Below are 19,562 nucleotides of genomic sequence, written 5' to 3'. Positions count from 1 at the left end.
GAGTGAGCAGGATATGCCTTTCCATCTAGGACTACCAAATTGCACCCAGGCGCTAACAACTGAGTTAGTGACCCAATTTGCATATTCAAACAACTTCCTGTTGTAAACCGCTGGACATGCTGGTCATCCATTTATAGGACTTGAAAATTGTGCAGTTGGGCCTTGGACATCCGTGGGGCAGCTAAGGTACCTGTCTCCCTTTTTCAGGTTACAAATGGGTAGTCAGCAAGTGAAAATTAACCCCAGCAGTAACTGAACCTATCTTGTGGACATGTGAAAAGTCTGTATTCCCAGTTCAGCACAGTATAATAACTAATCAATTTGAAGCAGAGCTTTGCTATATTGTATGTGGAATGCTAGGACAGGGAAAGCACCTTTGAACTTCAGAACTTAAAAGTGACCTTTAAGATATTGTCAAAAAATGATTGGACTTCTTTCTTGGTATGGGGAGAAGCCCCACCGGAGGTGGAATTTTTCAGTGACATGCTGTTCCTGATGGCATAACCAGAAGCTTCACTTCTGCCCTTTCCTGATTCCATGTGATTACAATTACGATTTGAAGTGCCGGTAACATGCATGGGATACATGTGCGATTCTGCAGAGGGAGAAGCTTCTCGTAGATGAAGCCCACTGTCAGTTGAAAGTGCAGCAGCTATGGGCTGCCTATTAAAGAGCCTTCTGTTCCAATGGAGGGGATGGGGGTGGGGGAATGCTGTGCTTTGCTGCCAGGACGCTGCAGATCGAGAAATTTCTCTATCTGAAGATCTCTTCCCATCAAATCATGTTGGATCACTGACAAAGAACTGTCCCTCATATCAGTGATGTATGCCTGCAGGTTCTCCTCCTGGCCATCAGGGAAAGGAGGGAGGTACCCTTTCTTGGCAATGTTATCAGGAGACCCTCCCACCCGAATAAGGTAGCTGAACAGAGGTCACAGAGGAGGTGAGCAACCCTGGGGTAATAAATCGATCCTGGGTGCAGTGCAGAAAATGGGTCAAGGACCTCCATCATCAATGAGGTGCCTTTAACAGGACTCTCTCGTGGGATCATCAGTGATATATATATTTTTTTAATTTAGATTACCCAATTATTTTTTCCAATTAAGGGGCAATTTAGTGTGGTCAATCGACCTACTCTGCAATTTATTGGGTTGTGAGGGTGAAACCCACGCAGACACAGGGAGAATGTGCAAATTCCACACGGTCAGTGACCCAGAGCCGGGATCGAACTTGGGACCTCAGCTCCGTGAGGCAGCTGTGCTAACCACTAGGCCACCGTGCTGCCCAATCAGTGATATATATGTATGATTGGGCAGCTATGCCAGAAAAGTGAGTACATGATTCGCCTTCGTGCCACTTGCCAATTCATAGAATATACAGTGAAGAAGGAGGCCAATCGGCCATCGAGTCTGCACCGGCCCTTGGAAAGATCACCCTTCTTAAGCCCACGTCTCCACCCTATCCCTGTAACCCAGCAACCCCACCTAACCCTTTTGGACACGAAGGGCAATTTAGCATGGCCAATCCATCTAACATGCACATCTTTGGACTGTGGGAGGAAACCGGAGCACTCAGAGGAAACCCACGCAGACACGGGGAGAACGTGCAGACTCTGCACAGACAGTGATGCAAGCCGGGAATCGAACCTGTGACCCTGGAGCTGTGAAACAACTATGCTACCGTGCTGCCCAATTGAGACCAAAATATGTGGAAATGTGCTTTTTGTGTGCACTTTGATGTAACTTGTGACTGACAGGCTAATATGTATGATGGAGATGGATGCAGATGAGTTGGTTAGGCGTCACTTGACACAACACTAACTCCTCATTTTGTCATGTGGGACAAGCAGACCCATAACATCAGGAACAGAAGACAGACAGGAAGGGGAGTGCCAGAAATCAGGCTTCCTCACAACTACAGAGGAAGAGGCAATGGAAATTGCTCACAAGGAGGATGGGAGACGCCTTGCAGGCTGCAAGGCAGGACCAGGAATAAGAGGCAACCATCCTGGTGGTGACATATGGGCATGCAGCATTGACGCAATGAAATGTGACATTCTCAAATTGTGATGATCCTTAATGTGATTTTGTTCTTCACTATAGGTCACCTCCATCCAAGGCCCAGGCCGCAGCTATGGCAGGAGTTCAAAGACTCCACCTCAAGTATGAAGAACCCAATGCACCTTCACCTCATCGGTGAACACTGTCAATGCAGTTACACCCACACTGTCCACAGAGCATTTGAATCAGATACAGGAGCACAATCTGTGACCACAGCACAGACACATGCCAGTAGCTGAGTGAGGCAGTGACAGCTGAGTCCCCTGACGATTGGACAATTACTGGAGACTAGGCCTCTGCTGCAGCTACAAGAAGCCCACAGGACATGCAGAAAAAGATAGGAGAAAATATGTTGCTAGGGATTGTACACAGCTTTGCATGGGGCATGGCAAAGTCCATGCTAGCCATGAGTTCTGCCATGTCTCAAGCATTTGAGTGCATGACTTCATTCATTAATAAGATGGTAACTGCCACGGAGAGACAATTTATTGGATCTGTATTCCATTGCCGAGGCTTGAGCTCAGTGGAGCAGTGACAGGAAGAGATGCAACCTTTCCCCGCAGGCAGCCAGAGAAACGTCTTTGTGCACTGACACGGAGGAATAGCACATGCCAGTTTTCCCAGGGCTGTCTTCTCAGGACACCGCCAGGGATAGCAGGCTCTTCTCTTCCCTTCTGCCCTTGACCTCCGTTATAACTAGCAGGTGAGGCCAAGGAGGATGCATAATGCACCTTTGCAGGAGACCCTCCAATGTACTGGAGCTGTCACGGCTCCACACTTTTCATGGGGCACCCAAGGCTGCAGGACGTGACACTGAGCAGATTGCCTCCACTTCAGCACCGGATGTTGAGGTTGCAGCTCGATACAGCCGCAGGAAAAGAATATTTAAAACATAACAGCCCAAAGCTGGCACACGTGATTTATCTATCTGTTTAACACTTGCAAATATATGTACAAGATGGTGTTACTTCTTTATTTGTATGCACATTTTGTTCATTTTCAATGGCCTGTTGTAGTGTGAGAGCTAATGATCATGGCACGCCCGATATTTGGCACTTTGATGGTTCCAGAGGAAATAGGTACATCAGCAGTATTGTTGAATGAGATATGTTGGGTGAAATCTTTTGCACAGAGTGCCGGTTGAGGCAAGAAGACCAGTGTGTAGCTTGATAGCTGCAAGAGCAGCTTTTCCCACCGCATTGTGTGGAACTGTACAGAAAGAAAACCTGCAGATGTGATCCAGTGAGCAGTGCCAGGATGCTGGAGGCATGTGTCCCCGCCCGAGGCAAATGTGTGGACGACTGCGTGCCAAAGAAAGCAGTACGTACGTTCCCCAACCGGAAACCATGGCTCAATCCCGAGATTGACTCCCTACTGGAGGACAGGTTTGAGGCGTTCAAGTCAGACGACCCTGACCTATACAAGAAATCCAGGTACGACCTCTGCAAAGCCATCCGAGATGCCAAGAGAGAATAACAGACCAAGCTAGAGTCACAGACTAGCTTTACAGACTCTCGGCGGTTGTGGCAAGGCCTTTGTAGCCAAACGGGCTACAAAGCGAAGCCGAGCAGTATCTCCAGCAGCAGCGCATCCCTCCCCAATGAACTCAATGCATTCTATGCTCTGTTTGAGCGGGAAACCAACGATCCACTGTTGAATGCCCCAGCAGCCCATAACACACGCATACAGATCATCACAGCATCCAAAGTCAGATCGGCCTTCCTGAAAGTGAACCCTCGGCAGGCAACGTGTCCAGACGGGATCCCTGGTTGTGCACTCGGGGCCTGTGCAGACCAGCTGGCAGATGTGTTTGCGGACATCTTTAACCTGTCCCTACTCCGCTCCGAGGTCCCCACCTGCTTCAAGAGACCACCATCATACTGGTGCCAAAGAAGAACCAGTCCGGTGGCCCTGACATCAGTCGTAATGAAGTGCTTCGAGAGGTTGGTCATGAAGCGCGTCACCTCCATACTCCCAGAACGCCTTGATCCACTGCAATTCGCATACCGCCGCAACGGTCCACAGCAGACACCATTTCCCTGGCCCAACACCCATCCCTAGAGCATCTCGACAATAAGGACTCCTACATCAGACTCCGATTTATTGACTACAGTTCCGCCTTCAACACCATAGTCCCAGCCAAGCTCATATCAAAACTCCAAAACCTAGGACTTGGCTCCTCACTCTGCAACTGGACTCTCGACTTTCTGACCCACAGACCACAATCAGTAAGAATAAACAACAACACCTCCACAATAGTCCTCAATACCGGGGCCCCGCAAGGCTGCGTACTATTCATCCCCTACTATACTCCCTGTACACACGAGTGCTTGGCAAAATTTGATTCCAACTCCAGCTACAAGTTTGTTGACGATATGACCATTGTGGGACGGATCTCGAATAGCGACAAGTCAGAATACAGGAGGGAGATAGAGAACCTAGTGGAGTGGTGCAGCAACAATATGTCCCTCAATGTCAGCAAAACTAAAGAGCTGGTCATTGACTTCAGGAATGAAAATACTGTATACACCCCTGTCAGCATCAACGGGGCCAAGGTGGAGATGGTTAGCAGCTGCAAATTCCTAGGGATACACATCTCCAAAAATCTGTCCTGGTCCACCCACGTAGATGCTACCACCAAGAAAGCACAACAACACCTATACTTCCTTAGGAAACTAAGGAAATTCGGCATGTCCACATTAACTCTTACCAACTTTTGCAGATGTACCATAGAAAGCATCCTATCTGGCTGCATCACAGCCTGGTATGGCAACTGCTCGGCCCAAGACCACAAGAAACTTCAGAGAGTCATGAATACAGCCCAGTCCATCCCTGCCTCCCATCCATTGACTCCATCTACACCTCCCATTGCTTGGGGAAAGCGGACAACATAATCAAAGACCCCGGCCACCTGGCTTGCTCACTCTTCCAACTTCTTCCATCGGGCAGGAGATACAAAAGTCTGAGAACACGCACGAACAGACTCAAAAACAGCTTCTTCCCCTTTGTTACCAGACTCCTAAACGACCCTTTTATGGACTGACCTCATTAACACAACATACTGTATGCTTCACCCGATGCTGGTGTTTATGTAGTTACATTGAGTACCTTGTGTTACCCTATTCTGTATTTTCTTTTCTTTTCTTTTCATGTACTTAATGATCTGTTGAGCTGCTCGCAGCAAAATACTTTTCACTGTACCTCGGTACACGTGACAATAAACAAAATCCATCCACTTAGCTGTGCGCCACCAGCAGGATCTCTCCATCTGGTTCACTTTTGGCAAAAACCTGTGGTACACCTCACCGATGTGACCTTAGGGCATAATTTTCCATTATTTTGGCTAAGTGTTATTTTGGGCGAGAAAACTGGAAAGAAATACATCGGCCCATCGGTGCAATTTTGTGCCGAATTTTTAGGTATTTAAAAATGAAATTCACAAGAATTCACGCGATGCCCATGGCGAGATGGCTCTGATTCACCTGTCCAGGGATCAACTGAGCATTTCAATCAGGGAGACGCTGTTTTGAAATGCTTTCCCGTACTTGTTCAAAGTCTAGCCACGAGGGAGGCTGCTAGGAAGGTTGCCCTGCATTTCATGGTTGCTGGATGCGGGAGAGGAGAGGCATGCTCTTCTTTACCTGTAATCAGGGTCACCAACCCTGCTTGAGAGGCAGCACTGGTCAGTGCCAGCTCCCTCCACAGGAGGACGGGAGAGCAGGCAGAAAGTAAGATTACCTCCTTGTTATGTCGCTAGCAGTGGGGGGATGGGGAAAATATGAAAGTGACATCTCGCTGGCAAGATTCATGTTTTCTGACTCTCGGATTTTGCGCCCGCGTTGCCATTTGCTTTCGCGACAAATACGGGCATAAAATCGCGGCCCACATGTTGGGGGACAATACAGCAGGGAAGCCCTTTAATTAGATAATTTATTGAAATTAGTTTCCTGACCTTTCTGGGCTGGAATCTTTATACACCACCAGCAGGGGGTCAGGAAAAATCCAAAACCATTGGCTTGCTTAAAATGCAATTCTGTTGCCTTAACCCTTAGAGGAGCTCAATATGCACCTTAAAGAATATTATGAATAATCATGGTCTGATGTGCACTATGCAACCTGCAACATTGACACACATTGCAACAGGAAGAGCACAAGAAGCATCACTCATCCTCAAATTACAATGAATTACCAGGGCCTAAGGAGGAGGCCATAAATACAAATGACACTTTAGTGGATGCCAGAGCCACAGAGAAATGAGCAAAGGATGCCAGGAACAAACTGATCCAAGGATGCCAGGAACAAACTGATCTCTACAAGGTTCGCCCAACGATAAGTTGCATGACTATCGTCCCATAATCTTACTGGGTGCAGACCTAGTTCTGCCATCCTAACTTGCAGAGTTAACTATAAACTTGCATCCTCTACTGCCTAGAATACAATGGGAGTGGAGTTTTGTCATTCACACTCGCTCGTGATTGCATCTTTGGGGCACTTGGGCATACATTTAACAGCCTGTCTTGCCCAATTATTCAGATCTAGCACCATTTTAAAGTGCACCATCTTTAAAACTGTACTTAAATCATCGTTATACCCATTGAGAGTAATTTCTGCCAACCTCCTTTAGAGTGTAGTTGAGGCTGCATTTTGAGTCACGTTCCACAGATGATCATCAGAAAGTGGATGAACATTCAATGAAGATTGCACAAGAATGCAATGGTTGTGATTCTGCGGCCGTATTTGCCGCAAGCCCAAACGGCGATGTAGGCACAAAATATCATAAGAGTCAGCAAATGAGAATTTTGCCTAGATGGCTCTGGTGGAGGAATGAGATTCATGGGAGTGCATCTCTGCGTTGTGCTGTGGATACCTCACTGGTTTCATCAGCGATGTACACAATAGATAGTCTTATCACTAAGGATGCATCTGTTGAAGTGGACTGGAAATTCAAAAGTTTTTGGGAGCCATGAGCCTCAACTAATTCAACTGTCATGTAGATCATGTTTCCCATTCTAGCAGGCTCCATACAATCACCCCAACTTTGCTCGGGTTTTGAAATGTAACCAGTCTGATTGACAATTCGGGCTTTCTGTACTCATATGACCAGTTCATATGGAGGAGTTCATCTTGAGATCAGGCCAACAAAGCTCTCATGGAGTACATACTACAGAAGTACAGCCATCCTTATACTTGCAACATGGTGTCAGCCGAGAGTGGCAAAAATAGATTTTTGAACCCTGCAAAAGAAGCAGAGAAGACACTAAGAACCCACAAACAAAAAGGTTCAAAATCTGCAGAAAAACGCGGCTGAAAAGATCAAAGAAATACGGACAAAGGCTGCAGGAGATGAATGAAAAGCACACACAGGCTGCAAATTAAATTACTGGCTGCCGATAAAAGGACAAAGGCAAAGCACACACAAGTTGGTGCCAGGTAGACAATTCAAGAAAAATCTCTCACAGAAGCACACGCTAATGAAAATTGATGTCCTTATACTTGCAACACCCCTCATGATTTTTTTCCAACTTTAAATTCAATCACCTCCAAAATGATTGTGAGGATTACCTGGTTGAGGCTGGTTGAGGCATTTCATGTGATCATCTCTGATTTGCATCTCACCGTCACCCATTATTTTAAACTGTTGACAGCAAAAATATAAATTTAGGTGCAACTCTTTAAAACGTTTTTTTAAAAAATTCCTCTCTTGTTTGCTTGATTGCAGCAAGAGGAAAACTGTTCCTTCAGACACCACAAGCTGCTTTGAAATATGGAACATATGGGCAGCACGGTTGCGCAGTGGTTAGCACTGGTGCCTCATGTCGCCGAGGTCCCAGGTTCGATCCCGGCTCTGGGTCACTGTCTGTGTGCAGTTTGCACATTCTCCCCGTGTTTGCGTGGGTTTCACCCCCACAACCCAAAAATGTGCAGGCTAGGTGGATTGGCCACGCTAAATTGCCCTTTAATTGGAAAAAATGGATTGGGTATTCTAAATTTATTTTAAAAAAGAAATATGGAGCGTATAAATCAATCAAAGTGTTACCTTTGGGTGGAATTTCGTGCTCTCCCTCCCTACCCTGGAGACGGCTGCAAAGTTGATCAGCCCATATAATGTGGCTGGAAAGTGCAGGGTGAAATAATCCCCTCAAGTAAGTTCAGAATGAGGATGGCCTTCCTACCTGGAGATTACTTGAGGCCCTTAAGTGACTATTTAAAGGCCTCATCCAACTGCCACTAGTATTTGATCAGTGGCAGATCGGGGCTATGCCATGTCAGCAAACTCCAGTTAAATTTTGGGGTTATGCCTGTGACCAGTTCGGGAGGCATCCATTCATCTCTGGAATCTCATCCCTTACCATTCTGGGTGGCTCCACACTGGCCTTGGTGGTTCTGCCTCACTCAGCATTGTCCAGGGTCTCTAATGAGGGGCATAGATAAGGTAGATAGTCAACATCTTTTCCCAAAGGTAGGGGAGTCTAAAACTAGAGGGCATAGGTTTAAGGTGAGAGGGGAGAGATTCAGAAGGGCCCGGAGGGGCAATTTCTTCACTCAGAGGGTAGTGAATGTCTGGAATGGGCTGCTAGAGGTAGTAGTAGAGGCGGGTACAATTGTGTCTTTTAAAAAACATTTAGATAGTTACATGGGTAAGATGGGTATAGAGGGTTATGGGCCAAGTGCGGGCAACTGGGACTAGCTTAATGGTAAAAACTGGGCAGCATGGACTGGTTGGGCCGAAGGGCCTGTTTCCATGCTGTAAACTTCTATGATTCTATGATTCTATGATAATGACGATCCTCCTCCTAGGTGTCAATGCAGTGCCAGCAGTGGCCACTGCTCCCAGTGGAGCTACTCATACTGGACAATTGCCAGCTTCCAAATGGCTGGCAGCTCTCAGAGGAAGACTATCTGTGCCACACCAGAACGGTAGTGTGAAATTGCCTCTGGTGAAACGGGGAGCTCTGTCGGCAGTGAGTGAGCTGCCTAGAGTTAATCCTGACATGACTCCTGGAAGTGTTCACAGCAGTGTTCCCAGCAGCCCTGCAGCCAATCAACAGGTCCAGCACGTGACCATTAAATTTTGTTCTTTGTTTCTTCCTCTACAGGTGGTCTCTGACATGCTTAGTATTTCTAGCATTTCCTTTTTTTATTTGCATTCCCATGATTTACCTACAATTTCTTTCTCATTTTGTTTAGCTATATTGTGATGAATGCAGATATTGTTATTTAAAAAAATATATTCTGTTGCAGTAATGTTATTAAAAACCCTCGTTTAAAATATATACTGACAGTATGTCTGCTAAAGCTGTAATTAAATAGTTGTGAAAAGTGAGCTTGATTCCAGCTACTTACAGATAAAGGGCTAATTGAATCATGTTTTGATTGCTGGAGATTCCCTGGAGTGTAGATATTTTATGAGGGAGTGGTGTTTCATCCCAGATAAGCAGGTCATGGAACTTAGTGGGATACAGATGATGTAATTAATGAGAGAAGCCAGGTCTGTCCATAGTTTTGAAGTCTGTTTTAGGATTTTAAGTTGAACAGCAATTTTGGCCATATACTGTTAGGTTGAGCTGAAGTGTTGGATCTGCTCTAGAAAGGATCTCTCTCTAAACGTATCTGCACAGATCACTGGAAGTAAACCTGTTGTGTTAACTTTATTTACAAGTGGCATTTAGACTGTTTTGGGTTGCTTAATTAGAATTAGTGGCAGGAGTAGATAGTAAGTTCAAGTTTTCCTTTTATTTAAGAACTGTTTCACTGGTAATTGTAAAGCTATATCTTTTATGTTAATGTGGTTAATTCTGTGTTTAAATTAAAGTTTGCTTTGACAACATAAAATATACCTATTGGTCAGAGCCATCACTCCTGGGGTGAAGTATCCTTTCCTCACAGTTTCACAGATAGAAAAACTGTTTGGATTTCTCGTCCGGTACCCGAACAAAGGTTGGGGTTAGGTCCGGTTACTAACAATATTAACGTATGTTTTACTTTTCGAACAATTGTTAGTTGATTGCAATAGGAGCAATGCTCTTTATTAAATCACAAGACAAGGACAGTAAGATTTCCGGAATTGTTCCCATTGTGATGTAATTTCAGATTTAAAAAATTAATGTGGCACAGTTAAGAAACTCAGCATGTACTTGGGGAATTCAAGAATCCAGGTGAAGGTAACGGAGGGTCCTGAAATCCTCTATATAGAGTAGAAGTGGTGAAAATCCATGATTAATGTATCACCTACTGTGATTTTCACTTTAGATGAAATATACAGGATTATTTGTTTACAGTTGAGGCTTTGATAGTTCGCCAACTGAGAATTTTTTGGCATGACTTTTAATTCAAATTAATTACTTTTTATTGTATAATCTGCTTACATTATATGAAGTATTAACTCCTCAAAGCGTTTGCCATAGTTTTCATTGAGTGTGCTTTCTAATTATTAAGAGTTAAAAAGTCAAAAAGGATTGTTTTCCCACATGACCTACCATTTAAAAAAATATTTTAGAGTACCCAATTATTATTTTTCCAAATTATGGGACATTTTAACATGGCCAATCCACCTAACCTGCACATCTTTGGGTTGTGGGGATGAAACCAACACAGACACAAGGAGAATGTGCAAACTCCACACGGACAGTGACCCAGGCCTGGATTCATACCTGGGTCCTCAGCGCCATAGGCAGCAGTGCTAACCACTGTGCCATGTGCCGCCATGACCCACTATTGATAAGAACATTGCAATGAGTTCATGTTGCTGCTGACCATTCAGTAAAAATCAAGCATTGTGAATTTTGATGGATTTCATATAATCAAACATATTACAGTTGCATAATCTACTGTGAGATTCTAATTTAAATAGATACCCACGATGAGATTCAATTGAACAGTCCGATATTTCAATGATAGAACTTCCACTGAATATCAAATTAGGATCACAAGTAACATTGGACTTTGTTTTCCCTTGGAGTGCACTTTTTAGTCCTTGGATGAGACACTGAAGACAGTGGGCAGGATTCGACGTTTGCCGATGCCAAAATCGCAAAGAATTACTTCCGATCCCGAAATCGTGGTAGGCGTCGGTTTGACGCCAAATTGGTATGCTCCGGCTCCGCGGAAATGCGTCGCTCACCACGCAGGCTAAATGTAAAGTAGGTATACCCTTAGTGGGCCTGACGCCCGATGCTCCGGGACCTCCGTGATTCACTGCCTCCAATGGGTGGAGTTCCCGGCAACGCGGTTCACTTGTGGTTATAAAAATCGTGAACCTGGCGTCGTGGCTGCTGAGCAAGAGAGAGGAGATAGGAAATGGCGTTGAGTCACTGCGGGCTGCTGGCCTGGACACCAGCTGTGCTGGCCAATGCGTGGGGGAGGAGAGCAGGCGGGGGGACAGGCCGAGCAGCCGGGATGCCCCCCACCCACAGGACTGGGGCAGTGCCCAGGCACTGACCACCATTACAGCGGCCATCTTGCTGACCACCCACTCCGGGCCCTGGTGCTGCACAGTGACACCGGCTGTATGGGTGCACCGCCTCCCAGTAAACCAAGCCCCCCCCTCAGCCCTGAGCACCCCGCCCACACGGCAGCCACCCGCCGGGAGACCACCCAGGGCCACACCGTGGGAAGCCCCCAGTGAGGGCAGTGCCAGCCAATGGAGCCCGTGGCAGCAGGGATGGGTGCCAGGACCGGGGACATGCGTGGGTTGGGCCCGCAGTGCCAACCAGGACCATCATATAGTCCATGGAACCTGGATGGGCATGGGGGTATGCGCCATGCTAACATGTTGGCCTTTCACCCCCTGCAGAGAATGGCATTCGACACCAACCCGCGATGCTGGCTGCTGTGGTGATGGCCGCAGTCCTGCGAGATGCCCTGCGGCCGCTTGAGCGGGGTCGGCTCAGAAAGGCGCAGGCAGCTGCAGCAGAGGAGCGGGCTGCAGGGGGGCATGTGGTGGCTGCACAGGCTGAAGGGCCGGCCTCCCAAAAGGCCGAGGAGGAGGAGGGGGTGCCATGGAGACACCGCACGAGGCCCAGCGTGTACTGCAACCACATGTTGTTCGAGGACCTGCTGGACCGGGCATGCAGATGGAGATTGCGGATGAGCAGAGGGACTTGAAATACATCTGCCAGATGATGGCACACCTGGCACCACGGGGGTATGGCGGAGGACATCTGCTCCTAGTGACCGTCAAGGTGACGGTCGTCCTCAATTTCTATGCAACGGGGTCATTTGCGGGATGTAGCAGACATCGGTGCACAGGTACATCCGCGCCATCACAGACGCCCTATATGCCCAGGCGGACCAGTAAATCCTGTTAACATGTGGACCGCGCCCACCAGGATGCCCAGGATCCAGGGGGTGATCGATGGTATGCATGTCGCCCTAGGGGCACCTGCGGATAACAGGCCACTATACACTAACAGAAAGGGGTTCAACTCCATGAATATCCAGCTGGCCTGTGATCAACAGGGTGAGGATGTGTGTGGGGGGGTGTCCACACATGTGTCATGGAGATCCGCAATTAAGCAGTGTCTCACTTGCTCGCCTGCCGCCGACCTCCATGTCGGCGACTTCCCTTTCCTCCAAGCCGCCGATCATGTCCAGTGCCCTCTGCTCGGGCACAGTGAGGTGTCGCAGGTCTGGTGGTCCCTTCTGGTTTTCTCCCGCTCCCAGCAGTTGTGTGCGGCCTTCTTCTGGGTCGGAGGGGGGAGCACAAACAATGACAGTATTAGACGTTCCGACGCATGCAACCCAGGGGTTGGGTAGATGATGGCATCGGCCATTGCTGCTGGCATGGGTCCTGGCATGTGGGGCAAGGTGGGTGTTCAGCTGTCCCCCGGGGGGGAGAGGGGTGGGGAAATGGATTACGGCGTGTGTGTGTGTGGGGGGGAGGTTAGTGCCAGGGGTACAGCACTGCCTACTCGCCCTGGACGCCCTAGGTGGTCATGCAGTTTCTTCCTGCACTGCATGCCAGTCCAGATGACGTTGCCCACGGCGCTGACCACGTCTTCCACCTGCGCCCAGGCACGGCAAAAGGTGGCCTTCCTCCCGGGCCGGGTATAGCATCATCCGCCTCCCCTCCACGGCATCCAGGAGGGTGTCCAGCTTCGTCCCTGAACCGTGGCACTGCTCTCCTTCCAGCCATCTTGTTGACTGGGGTGGTGTGTGTGGGGGGATGGATCGTTTAAGTGCGGCTGCGGCATGTGGGCCTCTGTGGCAATCACGGACTTGGCGAACCCGTTGCGTTCCACGTGCCAATGGTGCCTGCCCATTTAGAGTTGCTGAATCGGTGGACCTGTTGCGCCGTTTTTCCTGTCGTGAAACACCACTATTTCCACGCCGGCATCAGCACTTAGTCTCAGAAACAGAGAATCCAGCTCACTGCCTTACCTGATAAAATGCTTTAGGAATTACTCGAGAGGCCAATTTTGTCTCCTGACATTTTGTTAATAGCGATGGAATTGCCATGGAGATGTTCATTCTTTCACTCTAGAAGTTAAGTAGAGATGTGATAAAACAGTAAATGGTTTAAATAAAATCCTAGGTTCGTGAAAATGATTTACATGATTGCATTTTCGTCTGATTGGTGGGCGGATGCACTGCTGGTGATTTCAACACACTTTGATGTTCCTTGTGTAATTTACGGTATCATTAAAATGAATCCTAACAGTTTAAATAAATCACAGATATTTCCAGGGTTTTGATATCATCATAACTTTTCAATGGAATTAAAGCTCCGTTCATCTGGGGAGACGATGGACTGTGCCAAAGGTGTGTGTCACTTTTGTATTGAACATTGTCTGTTTAGGGCTGTCAAAGCAATGAGGGGCTCATTGCTAAATATCAAAAATAGTTTGGGACATCATCAGCAAGTCAGTGATGAATCCTAAATATTTATCACTTATTAAATTAGTTTCAACATTGTTGTTTAATTCTCTGGATTGAATATTTGATTGTGAATAAGTATATTTACCCCTGCACATTATCACACTGCAGTATTGGAAATTCCTTTATGCAATGCTTGTCTTCTTTAGAGAGCAGTGATTGTTATGTCTGCAAGTATTTTCCTACACCAGCAATATCAGTAACAACTTGATGATATATCTCTTTTTCCAGTGGTGTTATTTGAGTTACGAATATTGACTGGGACAAGAGACGGAAGCTCCTCTTTTTCCTGATTGTGCCATTGCATTTGTAACATCCATATGAATTCTAGGAACCGGTAGATATATTCCAAGTTGGCACCTCTGACAGCATAAAATCTCTTTACATGCACTGAGATGTTAGCCTGGATTTACATGTCTGATGTGTGTGCTTGAAGCCTTGATTTTCTACCTCTTATTCCAAAATAGTACCAGATAAATCAAGCTAATATTGTTGAATAACAATTAGTTGCAATTTTAACTGGGTACATTAAAAGTATTTATATTAATATTCCGCATAAATTGTGTAGTATGCTGTGGAAAAAATGTCAGAATATCGAGCAGGTTAGGCTGCATGCCTATAATGCCCTTGATTTCCTTTGTTTAAGTTAATGGTTAAAAATCAACTGTAGCTCATGCCACCAACTGGAAAGACACCAGCTTGTTGAAGGCTTTGTGGAGAGAGTGTCTATCCAGCCCACTAGCTCAGATGGTAAATTATGGGATTCTTAATTGCAGTCATAGGCCCAGATTTCCACAACAATGGAGAGGTTCTCTGTTGTCACAAAAATCTGGGTCAATGCCAATGTGGCAAAAATCCAAGAAATGGCAGGGAATTCTAAGTCCTGGCCTCAAAAAGAGAATTTCCTATTATCATGGGGGCTGGATTGGAGTCAGTCTGGGGTTTGTCCATGCGCAATTTCCAGAGGAAACTGGCCGTTTAAATCACCAAATGTCTCCGCTGAAGTGAAATTTTGATTGATCAAGAGTGTGAAACGTGAGTGTGCAGATTACACCAGCTATTGGGAGGTCTTAGTCAATTATTTTGGGTTGTCGAGGTACCCTTTTGGTCCCAGGGCATCCTTTTGTGGAGGTATGGCACCTTTTATGAGCTGTTAAAGCACTCTTTGGGATTCTAAATGTAAACATGATTTTGCATAAGCCCATTGGAACTGTTGCAGCTGTCAAAGCTTCCATGGAGCTGTCAAAGCTGCCATGGAGCTGTCAAGGAATATCAGGCGAGTTCGCATGGAGGTGGTAAGGGCAATGGGTGGTTGGCGGCATGGGTTAGTATGTTGACACTAAGTTGGTATAGGAGCTGGAAAGGACTATGGGAATATGGGATGCATAGAGGGATATGAGGAGTGATGGGGGTTGGGCAGAGGGACATGGATTGGCACAGGAGGTACGTGGGGCTATGGGGTGTTTAGTAGAAGGGCATGGGTTGAAATAGACACATAGCACTTGGGGATAGGGGTAGGCACTTAGGCCCTTCATGCCTGCTCCACCATTCAATAAGATCATGGCTGACCTAGATGTTGCCTTAGCTCCGCTTTCCTGCCTGAACCCCATAACCCTTGACTCACTTGTCTGCAAAAAACTATCTAATTCAGCCTTAAATAAATTTAAAGACCCATCTTGTACTTCCTTCTTAGAAGAGAATTGCACACTCTAATGACCCTTCAAGAGAAAAAAGGGACTTCCTCTCTGTCATAAAAGGGATTCTTAAACAATGGGTGCAATTCAGCTACCCCTGTTGCACCCGATGCGGATCCGGTAGCAATGGGTGAATCACGCGAGAGCCCCAAATCCCACTTTGTGGCAGGCGCTAGGTTAATTGCAAGTCACCCAACTCACTCCGGCGCAATTTGGATCTCACCCTTGCTGGGCGAGATCTAGATCTGAATATTTAAATGAGCCTAATGGCTCAATTAAATACCCGGACGCTGGATTCATCTGGCGCCCGGGAGTCAGTGGCCACGCCTGGGAGACCTCGCTAGGGTGGCGTTTATCACTGGTCCACACAAACACAGAACATTCATAACAGCACCTGCGGTGTTCATTCAAGCCATTTGAGACCCCCGGGTGGTCGGGAACACGGCAGGATAGTACCTCTCTCTGAAGCACCATATGCTGCAATCTCTCTCCATTTAAATAATATATTGCTTTTCTATTCTTCCTGCCAAAGTGGACAAGTTCACACTTATCCAAGTTATACTCCACGTGCCAAATGTTTCTCCACTCACCTAAGCTGTCTGTGTCCCTCTCCAGACTCTCTAACTTCCCTTGACAACTTAATTTCCCACCTATCTTGGTGTGATCAAATTTAGCTGTCATGCATTTGGTCACTTCATCCAAGTCATCGATATAGTTTGGAATAAGTTGACAACCAGCACTGTTCCTTGTCATACTCCACTAATTTCAGCATGCCTATCTGAAAAAGATCCATTTGTCCCTACCTTCAACTTCCTCTGAGCTAGCTAATTCTTTATCCTTGCTAATTTATCCCCTCTACAATTAAGCTTTGATACAGCAGCTTATCAAATCCCTTTTGGAAATACAATATACCACATCGACCAGTTTACCCTTTATCCACTTTAAATGTTATTGTATCAAAAACCTCTAATTGATTAGTTAAACACAATTCCCCTTCTACAAAGCCATGTTGGTGCTTTGTTATTTTCCAAGTATCTTGCTTTAACCTCCTTAATAATGAATTCTAATACTTTCCATATGATAGATGTAAGGCTAACTGGCCAATAGTTTCCTGCTTTCTCTCTCCCATTTTCTTGAATAAAGTTGTTACATTAGCTATTAACCAATCCGTCGACCATCTGTTCCGCCACTTCTTTTAAGACCCTCGGATACAGGTCATCTGGTACTGGGGATAGGGGGTATGGATTGGAACATGGGGGATGGATTGGAATAGGAGGTATGTCATATCACCAATGTCAATAGGGTTGACATTGGTGATATGAGGGTCCATGGTAGTGGGTAGTGGGGCACAGGTTGGCATAGATGTGGCGTGACAATGGTGAGGCCTGTTTTTTGTTTTAATCTTTAAAAAAATGATTTAAACAATGCATAGGAGCACAGAGTCAAGGTTTCCACCCTGCTTGCCTCTGCAACCAGCAGCCTCAGCATTCATTCTGGAATCAGCATGCCCAACCTCCAATCCAGTTAACACCCGGGACGAAAACTGCTGGTGGTCATTTTTAAAGGCTGGGTTCATAGATCCTGGAATTCTCCTGCCTGTGTGCACCTGAACCAGGAGCGAATATCCAGATCATAGTCTCAAGTCTCACTTCGGGTGATGATTTTTAAAATTAATATTTTTACCTCCACTATTAAAGATGGATAGACACAAAGGGTGCAATCTACCTGAATGAGTACAGAGTCCCATGGCTCGCACGATTAGCCGGGTGTTTTCCAGTGCTCCGAGTCCCGGGAAACAACACACTATCGAATTCGGGTAGATCGGGAGCCTCAGCGGGTGACACATGGCTGAGGCCACACTTAGTCCTTTTTTCTGCAATGAGGAGCTCTGCTTGCTGGAACTCCTCAGTGCAGGGAAAGAATGGGACCCCATTAATAAATGGCGCCCCAGTCTCTCGACCCCCCCACCCCCCCCGATAGGACCTCCAAACCTCCTTCCCCCCCCCCCCCAATCACTGATGATGGGATCCTCGGCCCCCCACTGCGCCGATGCAGGACACCCCTGGGTCCAATCCCCGTTGGGCAAAAATGCCAGCTTGGCACCTCGGCAGTGCCAACCTGGTACCTTGGCAATGCCTTTGTGAGCTGCAGTGTCACCTGGGCGCCTTGTCAGTGTCTGGCTGGCACCTTGATGGCAGTGCCAGGGTGCCCGAGTGGCATCATCAGTGCCAGAGTGCCACGTTGCCCAGAGGGCCAGTACCTGGGGCGCTCCAATCCCCTGGGAGACCCACACGAGTGCTGTTCCGTCTTGTCCCCATTTGTGGAGACCAGGACTGAATGACGCTCGCCCGAGATCTCCAAGGCTAGGGAGTTGGATCACTCTAATATGCAGATTTGCCAGTAAGTGATCACATCGCGACACCACATAAGATTGTGTTAAATCTCACGAGGCATGGCATGCCGGGTTGATCCCGGAAGAGGCATCTCCTGGCATCTACCGGCCACGCCGCACTGCTTTTCGGGCACAATGCGACCGGCAGATCTTGCCCAAAGTTTTCACTTACGTTAGTTTGTTTGTGTGCTTGTAAACTAATTGACAGCATTCAAACAGACCTGATAAACAGAGAATGGCCCAAGGAAGAGTTAATTTTTGACAAAGATGTGGACCCAGGCCCTGGAATGTTTTTAAAGAATATGTTAACGTAGGGAGATGGAGCAAATTGACATTTTAAAAAATGTTGTTGATTGTTTTAGCATGTTCAGGCACAGGCACTTGAAGAGAAAATAAACAATTATGGCAGAGTAATTACATTGATCGCCATAGTTCAGTCATATCTGACATAAAATCTGCATGTGTACAAAGATACTAATTCACCAGTTATCTGATGGAGAGGAATGCACCTGTGCCATTTTATCTCCTGTGTTTCCTCTTCTGTATCTGTGAACTCCACAATATGTGGGTAACTACCTCCAATTCTTTTCCTCTCCCTTGCATTTTGTGCTCTCTTAAAAGGCATGAAAGAATAAGCTTTTGACTGAAAGTTACATATTCACCCCTCAGTGCAGTGCTTTTTATGATGGTGATTATTAGACATACACATCACATTGCATTAGGATTGGGCTGAGTGGATGGTGGATGGATAATTGGGTAGGTTGGACTGGGGTGAGCACAGTAAGAAGTCTTACAACACCAGGTTAATTCAGTTTATATTTTAAACTTTGTTGACATTTATAGACTGCATTTGACAATGGACTGGTTGTTGCTGAGCAGTGAAAATTTGATAATTGGGAGTAAGTTTATTCCTTGATCAAGATGTTGTGTTTAAAGTAGAATTGCATTATAAAAAAGCCCCAGGAGACCAAATTGCTGTTTTGGAATTGACTCTCAAGATTTCAGCCGTCTCTTATATTTAATATAGGACTTTCTTTCCCCAATTATGTACAAAGTTGCTGACAGTTTCTGGGATATGGTTTCACATGTATTGACAACTCTCTGGTGTTAACTCGAATGGTATTATTTGTTAACATATTTCACGGAGAGAATTTATGCTTTGCCATTACTGTTTAGGATAAGTATGTTTATGTGTAAGAGGTGTGTGTTTCTTTACCCTTAAGAGTGTGAATCCCAAATTAATTCATTTCGGCAGCAAGTTTTTTTGAGTTCAAGAACCGAGAAGGTTACTTTCACGCACTTATCTCAATGATTCTTGGCCAGAGCCCCCAAATTGTTAATGTGATATCGTGAAGAGCCAATAACATTTTGTTCAAAGTAGACAAAGTTTGTAATTTAAGACACTTGCCCAGTGAAAGCCACAAGATTCCATAGGTTTTAAATAGGCAACAGTAAACTTCACTATACAAGGGCAGAAAGATGAAATAATTTAGAATCTCTGGGCGCGTGGTTCAACCAAACAATGTCTAGTGTCATTGTGAGT

At 46.2% G+C, this 19,562-nt stretch overlaps 1 protein-coding gene across 2 annotated transcripts in view; it reads left to right on the top strand.

Annotated features, from left to right (window-relative positions):
- LOC140408560 (tolloid-like protein 1) overlaps positions 1–19,562 on the top strand; it is a 537,833-nt gene that overhangs the window by 235,246 nt on the left and 283,025 nt on the right. The gene's annotated exons all lie outside the window — the stretch shown is intronic.

Source organism: Scyliorhinus torazame, chromosome 3, assembly GCF_047496885.1.
Source record: "Scyliorhinus torazame isolate Kashiwa2021f chromosome 3, sScyTor2.1, whole genome shotgun sequence".
Classification (NCBI taxonomy): domain Eukaryota; kingdom Metazoa; phylum Chordata; class Chondrichthyes; order Carcharhiniformes; family Scyliorhinidae; genus Scyliorhinus; species Scyliorhinus torazame.
The sequence above is the reverse complement of the archived record's forward strand: the minus strand, read 5'-3'. Positions and strand labels throughout refer to the sequence as shown.